Raw genomic sequence first — 10,784 nt, 5'->3', positions numbered from 1 at the left:
CACGCCCAAAGAGCCAGCAGGGAAAACTATGCCTTGTTCTAAAGCTCTTTGGGAACCGCTTGCGTAGCCCCACACACCTGGGGTCTGCAGGCTTTTATGGCGCCTTCAGCCTCAAAACCACCCTTTCCCACTTGGCGCTGCTCCAGGCACAAAAATGGCCATATGTCTGGAGACTGGTCCCACGCCCAAAGAGCCAGCAGGGAAAACTATGCCTTGTTCTAAAGCTCTTTGGGAACCGCTTGCGTAGCCCCACACACCTGGGGTCTGCAGGCTTTTATGGCGCCTTCAGCCTGAAAACCACCCTTTCCCACTTGGCGCTGCTCGAGGCACAAAAATGGCCATATGTCTGGAGACTGGTCCCACGCCCAAAGAGCCAGCAGGGAAAACTATGCCTTGTTCTAAAGCTCTTTGGGAACCACTTGCGTAGCCCCACAGACCTGGGGGCTGCAGGCTTTCCTGCTGCCTTCAGCCTCAAAACCACCCTTTCCCACTTGGCGCCGCGCCAGGCACAAAAATGGCCATATGTCTGGAGATTGGTCCCATGCCCAAAGAGCCAGCAGGGAAAACTATGCCTTGTTCTAAAGCTCTTTGGGAACCGCTTGCGTAGCCCCAGAGACCTGGAGTCTGCAGGCTTTCCTGCTGCCTTCAGCCTCAAAACCACCCTTTCCCACTTGGCGCCACGCCAGGCACAAAAATGGCCATGTGTCTGGAGATTGTTCCCACACCCAAAGAGGCAGCAGGGAAAACTATGCCTTGTTCTAAAGCTCTTGGGATCCGCTTGCGTAGCCCCACACACCTGGGGGCTGCAGGCTTTCCTGCTGCCTTCAGCCTCAAAACCACCCTTTCCCACTTGGCGCCACGCCAGGCACAAAAATGGCCATGTGTCTGGAGATTGTTCCCACGCCCAAAGAGCCAGCAGGGAAAACTATGCCTTGTTCTAAAGCTCTTTGGGAACCGCTGGCGTAGCCCCACAGAGCTGGGGGCTGCAGGCTTTCCTGCTGCCTTCAGCCTCAAAACCACCCTTCCCCACTTGGCGCCGCGCCAGGCACAAAAATGGCCATGTGTCTGGAGATTGGTCCCACGCCCAAAGAGCCAGCAGGGAATATTATGCCTTGTTCTAAAGCTCTTTGGGAACCGCTTGCGTACCCCCACACACCTGGGGTCTGCAGGCTTTTATGGCGCCTTCAGCGTCAAAAACACCCTTTCCCACTTGGCGCCGCGCCAGGCACAAAAATGGCCATATGTCTGGAGACTGGTCCCACGCCCAAAGAGCCAGCAGGGAAAACTATGCCTTGTTCTAAAGCTCTTTGGGAACCGCTTGCGTAGCCCCACAGACCTGGGGACTGCAGGCTTTCCTGCTGCCTTCAGCCTCAAAACCACCCTTTCCCACTTGGCGCCACACCAGGCACAAAAATGGCCATGTGTCTGGAGATTGTTCCCACGCCCAAAGAGCCAGCAGGGAAAACTATGCCTTGTTCTAAAGCTCTTTGGCAACCGCTTGCGTAGCCCCACAGAGCTGGGGGCTGCAGGCTTTCCTGCTGCCTTCAGCCTCAAAACCACCCTTTCCCACTTGGCGCCGCGCCAGGCACAAAAATGGCCATGTGTCTGGAGATTGGTCCCATGCCCAAAGAGCCAGGAGGGAAAACTATGCCTTGTTCTAAAGCTCTTTGGGAACCGCTGGCGTAGCCCCACAGACCTGGGGGCTGCAGGCTTTTCTGGCGCTTACAGCCTCAAAACCACCCTTTCCCACTTGGCGCCGCGCCAGGCACAAAAATGGCCATATGTCTGGAGACTGGTCCCACGCCCAAAGAGCCAGCAGGGAAAACTATGCCTTGTTCTAAAGCTCTTTGGGAACCGCTTGCGTAGCCCCACAGACCTGGGGGCTGCAGGCTTTCCTGCTGCCTTCAGCCTCAAAACCACCCTTTCCCACTTGGCGCCGCGCCAGGCACAAAAATGGCCATATGTCTGGTGATGGGTCCCACGCCCAAAGAGCCAACAGGGAAAACTATGCCTTGGTCTAAAGCTCTTTGGGAACCGCTTGCGTAGCCCCTCACACTTGGGGTCTGCAGGATGTTATGGCGCTTTCAGCCTCAAAACCACCCTTTCCCACTTGGCGCCGCGCCAGGCACAAAAATGGCCATATGTCTGGAGATTGGTCCCATGCCCAAAGAGCCAGCAGGGAAAACTATGCCTTGTTCTAAAGCTCTTTGGGAACCGCTTGCGTAGCCCCACACACCTGGGGGCTGCAGGCTTTTATGGCGCCTTCAGCCTCAAAACCACCCTTTCCCACTTGGCGCCGCTCCAGGCACAAAAATGACCATATGTCTGGAGACTGGTCCCACGCCCAAAGAGCCAGCAGGGAAAACTATGCCTTGTTCTAAAGCTCTTTGGGATCCGCTTGCGTAGCCCCACAGACAAGGGGGCTGCAGGCTTTCCTGCTGCCTTCAGCCTCAAAACCACCCTTTCCCACTTGGCGCCACGCCAGGCACAAAAATGGCCATATGTTTGCAGATTGGTCCCACGCCCAAAGAGCCAGCAGGGAAAACTATGCCTTGTTCTAAAGCTCTTTGGGAACCGCTTGCGTAGCCCCACACACCTGGGGGCTGCAGGCTTTTCTGGCGCGTACAGCCTCAAAACCACCCTTTCCCACTTGGCGCCATGCCAGGCACAAAAATGGCCATAAGTCTGGAGACTGGCCCCACGCCCAAAGAGCCAGCAGGGAAAACTATGCCTTGTTCTAAAGCTCTTTGGCAACCGCTTGCGTAGCCCCACAGACCTGGGGGCTGCAGGCTTTCCTGCTGCCTTCAGCCTCAAAACCACCCTTTCCCACTTGGCGCCGCGCCAGGCACAAAAATGGCCATATGTCTCGAGATTGGTCCCATGCCCAAAGAGCCAGCAGGGAATACTATGCCTTGTTCTAAAGCTCTTTGGGATCCGCTTGCGTAGCCCCTGACACCTGGGGGCTGCAGGCTTTTCTGGCACTTACAGCCTCAAAACCACCCTTTCCCACTTGGCGCCGCGCCAGGCACAAAAATGGCCATATGTCTGGAGACTGGTCCCACGACCAAAGAGCCAGCAGGGAAAACTATGCCTTGTTCTAAAGCTCTTTGGGATCCGCTTGCGTAGCCCCACACACCTGGGGGCTGCAGGCTTTCCTGCTGCCTTCAGCCTCAAAACCGACCTCTCCCACTTGGCGCCGCTCCAGGCACAAAAATGGCCATATGTCTGGAGATTGGTCCCACGCCCAAAGAGCCAGCAGGGAAAACTATGCCTTGTTCTAAAGCTCTTTGGCAACCGCTTGCGTAGCCCCACACACCTGGGGGCTGCAGGCTTTCCTGCTGCCTTCAGCCTCAAAACCACCCTTTCCCACTTGGCGACGCCCCAGGTACAAAAATGGCCATATGTCTGGAGACTGGTCCCACGCCCAAAGAGCCAGCAGGGAAAACTATGCCTTGTTCTAAAGCTCTTTGGGAACCGCTTGCGTAGCCCCACACACCTGGGGGCTGCAGGCTTTCCTGCTGCCTTCAGCCTCAAAACCACCCTTTCCCACTTGGCGCCGCGCCAGGCACAAAAATGGCCATATGTCTGGAGATTGGTCCCACGCCCGAAGAGCCAGCAGGGAAAACTATGCCTTGTTCTAAAGCTCTTTGGGAACCGCTTGCGTAGCCCCACCGACCTGGGGGCTGCAGGCTTTCCTGCTGCCTTCAGCCTCAAAACCACCCTTTCCCACTTGGCGCCACGCCAGGCACAAAAATGGCCATAAGTCTGGAGATTGGTCCCACGCCCAAAGAGCCAGCAGGGAAAACTATGCCTTGTTCTAAAGCTCTTTGGGATCCGCTTGCGTAGCCCCACAGACGTGGGGGCTGCAGGCTTTCCTGCTGCCTTCAGCCTCAAAACCACCCTTTCCCACTTGGCGCCGCGCCAGGGACAAAAATGGCCATGTGTCTGGAGATTGGTCCCACGCCCAAAGAGCCAGCAGGGAATATTATGCCTTGTTCTAAAGCTCTTTGGGAACCGCTTGCGTAGCCCCACACACCTGGGGTCTGCAGGCTTTTATGGCGCCTTCAGCCTCAAAACCACCCTTTCCCACTTGGCGCCGCGCCAGGCACAAAAATGGCCATATGTCTGGAGACTGGTCCCACGCCCAAAGAGCCAGCAGGGATAACTATGCCTTGTTCTAAAGCTCTTTGGGAACCGCTTGCGTAGCCCCTCACACCTGGGGTCTGCAGGCTTTTATGGCGCCTTCAGCCTAAAAACCACCCTTTCCCACTTGGCGCTGCTCCAGGCACAAAAATGGCCATAAGTCTGGAGATTGGTCCCACGCCCAAAGAGCCAGCAGGGAAAACTATGCCTTGTTCTAAAGCTCTTTGGGAACTGCTGGCGTAGCCCCACAGACGTGGGGGCTGCAGGCTTTCCTGCTGCCTTCAGCCTCAAAACCACCCTTTCCCACTTGGCGCCGCGCCAGGCACAAAAATGGCCATGTGTCTGGAGATTGGTCCCACGCCCAAAGAGCCAGCAGGGAATATTATGCCTTGTTCTAAAGCTCTTTGGGAACCGCTTGCGTAGCCCCACACACCTGGGGTCTGCAGGCTTTTATGGCGCCTTCAGCCTCAAAACCACCCTTTCCCACTTGGCGCCGCGCCAGGCACAAAAATGGCCATATGTCTGGAGACTGGTCCCACGCCCAAAGAGCCAGCAGGGAAAACTATGCCTTGTTCTAAAGCTCTTTGGGAACCGCTTGCGTAGCCCCACAGACCTGGGGACTGCAGGCTTTCCTGCTGCCTTCAGCCTCAAAACCACCCTTTCTCACTTGGTGCCGCGCCAGGTACAAAAATGGCCATATGTCTGGAGACCAGTCCCACGCCCGAAGAGCCAGCAGGGAAAACTATGCCTTGTTCTAAAGCTCTTTGGGAACAGCTTGCGTGGCCCCACACACCTGGGGGCTGCAGGCTTTCCTGCTGCCTTCAGCCTCAAAACCACCCTTTCCCACTTGGCGCCGCGCCAGGCACAAAAATGGCCATATGTCTGGAGATTGGTCCCACGCCCAAAGAGCCAGCAGGGAAAACTATGCCTTGTTCTAAAGCTCTTTGGGAACCGCTTGCGTACCCCCACACACCTGGGGTCTGCAGGCTTTTATGGCGCCTTCAGCCTCAAAACCACCCTTTCCCACTTGGCGCCGCGCCAGGCACAAAAATGGCCATATGTCTGGAGACTGGTCCCACGCCCAAAGAGCCAGCAGGGAAAACTATGCCTTGTTCTAAAGCTCTTTGGGAACCGCTTGCGTAGCCCCACAGACCTGGGGACTGCAGGCTTTCCTGCTGCCTTCAGCCTCAAAATCACCCTTTCCCACTTGGCGCCGCGCCAGGCACTAAAATGGCCATATGTCTGGAGACCAGTACCACGCCCAAAGAGCCAGCAGGGAAAACTATGCCTTGTTCTAAAGCTCTATGGGAACCGCTTGCGTAGCCCCACAGACCTGGGGGCTGCAGGCTTTCCTGCTGCCTTCAGCCTCAAAACTGCCCTCTCCCACTTGGCGTCACTCCAGGCACAAAAATGGCCATATGTCTGGAGATTGTTCCCACGCCCAAAGAGCCAGCAGGGAAAACTATGCCTTGTTCTAAAGCTCTTTGGGAACCGCTTGCGTAGCCCCACAGACCTGGGGGCTGCAGGCTTTTCTGGCGCTTACAGCCTCAAAACCACCCTTTCCCACTTGGCGCCGCGCCAGGCACAAAAATGGCCATATGTCTGGAGACTGGTCCCACGCCCAAAGAGCCAGCAGGGAAAACTATGCCTTGTTCTAAAGCTCTTTGGGAACCGCTTGCGTAGCCCCACAGACCTGGGGGCTGCAGGCTTTCCTGCTGCCTTCAGCCTCAAAACCACCCTTTCCCACTTGGCGCCGCGCCAGGCACAAAAATGGCCATATGTCTGGTGATGGGTCCCACGCCCAAAGAGCCAACAGGGAAAACTATGCCTTGGTCTAAAGCTCTTTGGGAACCGCTTGCGTAGCCCCTCACACCTGGGGTCTGCAGGATGTTATGGCGCTTTCAGCCTCAAAACCGCCCTCTCCGACTTGGCGCCACGCCAGGCACAAAAATGGCCATATGTCTGGAGATTGGTCCCATGCCCAAAGAGCCAGCAGGGAAAACTATGCCTTGTTCTAAAGCTCTTTGGCAACCGCTTGCGTAGCCCCACACACTTGCGGGCTGCAGGCTTTCCTGCTGCCTTCAGCCTCAAAACCACCCTTTCCCACTTGGCGCCGCGCCAGGCACAAAAATGGCCATATGTCTGGAGATTGGTCCCACGACCAAAGAGCCAGCAGGGAAAACTATGCCTTGTTCTAAAGCTCTTTGGGAACGGCTTGCGTAGCCCCACAGACCTGGGGGCTGCAGGCTTTCCTGCTGCCTTCAGCCTCAAAACCACCCTTTCCCACTTGGTGCCGCGCCAGGCACAAAAATGGCCATATGTCTGGAGAGCAGTCCCACGCCCGAAGAGCCAGCAGGGAAAACTATGCCTTGTTCTAAAGCTCTTTGGGAACCGCTTGCGTAGCCCCACAGACCTGGGGGCTGCAGGCTTTCCTGCTGCCTTCAGCCTCAAAACCACCCTTTCCCAATTGGCGCCACGCCAGGCACAAAAATGGCCATGTGTCTGGAGATTGTTCCCACGCCCAAAGAGCCAGCAGGGAAAACTATGCCTTGTTCTAAAGCTCTTTGGGAACCGCTTGCGTAGCCCCACACACCTGGGGGCTGCAGGCTTTTATGGCGCCTTCAGCCTCAAAACCACCCTTTCCCACTTGGCGCTGCTCCAGGCACATAAATGACCATATGTCTGGAGACTGGTCCCACGCCCAAAGAGCCAGCAGGGAAAACAATGCCTTGTTCTAAAGCTCTTTGGGAACTGCTGGTGTGGCCCCACAGACCAGGGGGCTGCAGGCTTTCCTGCTGCCTTCAGCCTCAAAATCACCCTTTCCCACTTGGTGCAGCGCCAGGCACAAAAATGGCCATATGTCTGGAGACCAGTACCACGCCCAAAGAGCCAGCAGGGAAAACTATGCCTTGTTCTAAAGCTCTTTGGGAACCACTTGCGTAGCACCACAGACCTGGGGGCTGCAGGCTTTCCTGCTGCCTTCAGCCTCAAAACCACCCTTTCCCAATTGGCGCCACGCCAGGCACAAAAATGGCCATATGTCTGGAGACCAGTACCACGCCCAAAGAGCCAGCAGGGAAAACTATGCCTTGTTCTAAAGCTCTTTGGGAACCGCTTGCGTAGCCCCACACACCTGGGGGCTGCAGGCTTTTATGGCGCCTTCAGCCTCAAAACCACCCTTTCCCACTTGGCGCTGCTCCAGGCACATAAATGACCATATGTCTGGAGACTGGTCCCACGCCCAAAGAGCCAGCAGGGAAAACTATGCCTTGTTGTAAAGCTCTCGGGATCCGCTTGCGTAGCCCCACAGACCTGGGGGCTGCAGGCTTTCCTGCTGCCTTCAGCCTCAAAACCACCCTTTCCCACTTGGCGCCACGCCAGGCACAAAAATGGCCATAAGTCTGGAGATTGGTCCCACGCCCAAAGAGCCAGCAGGGAAAACTATGCCTTGTTCTAAAGCTCTTTGGGAACTGCTGGCGTAGCCCCACAGACGTGGGGGCTGCAGGCTTTCCTGCTGCCTTCAGCCTCAAAACCACCCTTTCCCACTTGGCGCCGCGCCAGGCACAAAAATGGCCATGTGTCTGGAGATTGGTCCCACGCCCAAAGAGCCAGCAGGGAATATTATGCCTTGTTCTAAAGCTCTTTGGGAACCGCTTGCGTAGCCCCACACACCTGGGGTCTGCAGGCTTTCCTGCTGCCTTCAGCCTCAAAACCACCCTTTCCCACTTGGCGCCGCGCCAGGCACAAAAATGGCCATATGTCTGGAGACTGGTCCCACGCCCAAAGAGCCAGCAGGGAAAACTATGCCTTGTTCTAAAGCTCTTTGGGAACCGCTTGCGTAGCCCCACAGACCTGGGGACTGCAGGCTTTCCTGCTGCCTTCAGCCTCAAAACCACCCTTTCTCACTTGGTGCCGCGCCAGGCAAAAAAATGGCCATATGTCTGGAGACCAGTCCCACGCCCGAAGAGCCAGCAGGGAAAACTATGCCTTGTTCTAAAGCTCTTTGGGAACAGCTTGCGTGGCCCCACACACCTGGGGGCTGCAGGCTTTCCTGCTGCCTTCAGCCTCAAAACCACCCTTTCCCACTTGGCGCCGCGCCAGGCACAAAAATGGCCATATGTCTGGAGATTGGTCCCACGCCCAAAGAGCCAGCAGGGAATGCTATGCCTTGTTCTAAAGCTCTTTGGCAACCGCTTGCGTAGCCCCACACACCTGGGGTCTGCAGGCTTTCCTGCTGCCTTCAGCCTCAAAACCACCCTTTCCCACTTGGCGCCGCGCCAGGCACAAAAATGGCCATATGTCTGGAGATTGGTCCCACGCCCAAAGAGCCAGCAGGGAAAACTATGCCTTGTTCTAAAGCTCTTTGGGAACCGCTTGATTAGCCCCACAGACCTGGGGGCTGCAGGCTTTCCTGCTGCCTTCAGCCTCAAAATCACCCTTTCCCACTTGGCGCCGCGCCAGGCACTAAAATGGCCATATGTCTGGAGAACAGTACCACGCCCAAAGAGCCAGCAGGGAAAACTATGCCTTGTTCTAAAGCTCTATGGGAACCGCTTGCGTAGCCCCACAGACCTGGGGGCTGCAGGCTTTCCTGCTGCCTTCAGCCTCAAAACTGCCCTCTCCCACTTGGCGTCACTCCAGGCACTAAAATGGCCATATGTCTGGAGACCAGTCCCACGCCCAAAGAGCCAGCAGGGAAAACTATGCCTTGTTCTAAAGCTCTTTGGGAACCGCTTGCGTAGCCCCACAGACCTGGGGGCTGCAGGCTTTCCTGCTGCCTTCAGCCTCAAAACCACCCTTTCCCACTTGGCGCCGCGCCAGGCACAAAAATGGCCATATGTCTGGAGACTGGTCCCACGCCCAAAGAGCCAGCAGGGAAAACTATGCCTTGTTCTAAAGCTCTTTGGGAACCGCTTGCGTAGCCCCACAGAGCTGGGGGCTGCAGGCTTTCCTGCTGCCTTCAGCCTCAAAACCACCCTTTCCCACTTGGCGCCGCGCCAGGCACAAAAATGGCCATATGTCTGGTGATGGGTCCCACGCCCAAAGAGCCAACAGGGAAAACTATGCCTTGGTCTAAAGCTCTTTGGGAACCGCTTGCGTAGCCCCTCACACCTGGGGTCTGCAGGATGTTATGGCGCTTTCAGCCTCAAAACCGCCCTCTCCGACTTGGCGCCACACCAGGCACAAAAATGGCCATATGTCTGGAGATTGGTCCCATGCCCAAAGAGCCAGCAGGGTAAACTATGCCTTGTTCTAAAGCTCTTTGGGAACCGCTTGCGTAGCCCCACACACTTGCGGGCTGCAGGCTTTCCTGCTGCCTTCAGCCTCAAAACCACCCTTTCCCACTTGGCGCCGCGCCAGGCACAAAAATGGCCATATGTCTGGAGATTGGTCCCACGACCAAAGAGCCAGGAGGGAAAACTATGCCTTGTTCTAAAGCTCTTTGGGAACCGCTTGCGTAGCCCCACAGACCTGGGGGCTGCAGGCTTTCCTGCTGCCTTCAGCCTCAAAACCACCCTTTCCCACTTGGTGCCGCGCCAGGCACAAAAATGGCCATATGTCTGGAGACCAGTCCCACGCCCGAAGAGCCAGCAGGGAAAACTATGCCTTGTTCTAAAGCTCTTTGGGAACCGCTTGCGTAGCCCCACAGACCTGGGGGCTGCAGGCTTTTATGGCGCCTTCAGCCTCAAAACCACCCTTTCCCACTTGGCGCTGCTCCAGGCACAAAAATGGCCATATGTCTGGAGACTGGTCCCACGCCCAAAGAGCCAGCAGGGAAAACAATGCCTTGTTCTAAAGCTCTTTGGGAACTGCTGGTGTGGCCCCACAGACCAGGGGGCTGCAGGCTTTCCTGCTGCCTTCAGCCTCAAAATCACCCTTTCCCACTTGGTGCAGCGCCAGGCACAAAAATGGCCATATGTCTGGAGACCAGTACCACGCCCAAAGAGCCAGCAGGGAAAACTATGCCTTGTTCTAAAGCTCTTTGGGAACCGCTTGCGTAGCACCACAGACCTGGGGGCTGCAGGCTTTCCTGCTGCCTTCAGCCTCAAAACCACCCTTTCCCAATTGGCGCCACGCCAGGCACAAAAATGGCCATGTGTCTGGAGATTGTTCCCATGCCCAAAGAGCCAGCAGGGAAAAATATGCCTTGTTCTAAAGCTCTTTGGGAACCGCTTGCGTAGCCCCACACACCTGGGGGCTGCAGGCTTTCCTGCTGCCTTCAGCCTCAAAACCACCCTTTCCCACTTGGCGCCGCGCCAGGCACAAAAATGGCCATATGTCTCGAGATTGGTCCCATGCCCAAAGAGCCAGCAGGGAAAACTATGCCTTGTTCTAAAGCTCTTTGGGATCCGCTTGCGTAGCCCCTCACACCTGGGGGCTGCAGGCTTTTCTGGCACTTACAGCCTCAAAACCAGCCTTTCCCACTTGGCGCCGCGCCAGGCACAGAAATGGCCATATGTCTGGAGACTGGTCCCACGCCCAAAGAGCCAGCAGGGAAAACTATGCCTTGTTCTAAAGCTCTTTGGGAACCGCTTGCGTAGCCCCACAGACCTGGGGTCTGCAGGCTTTTATGGCACCTTCAGCCTCAAAACCACCCTTTCCCACTTGGCGCTGCTCCAGGCACAAAAATGGCCATATGT

Source organism: Larus michahellis, chromosome 22 (genome assembly GCF_964199755.1).
Source record: "Larus michahellis chromosome 22, bLarMic1.1, whole genome shotgun sequence".
NCBI lineage: Eukaryota > Metazoa > Chordata > Aves > Charadriiformes > Laridae > Larus > Larus michahellis.
The sequence above is the reverse complement of the archived record's forward strand: the minus strand, read 5'-3'. Positions refer to the sequence as shown.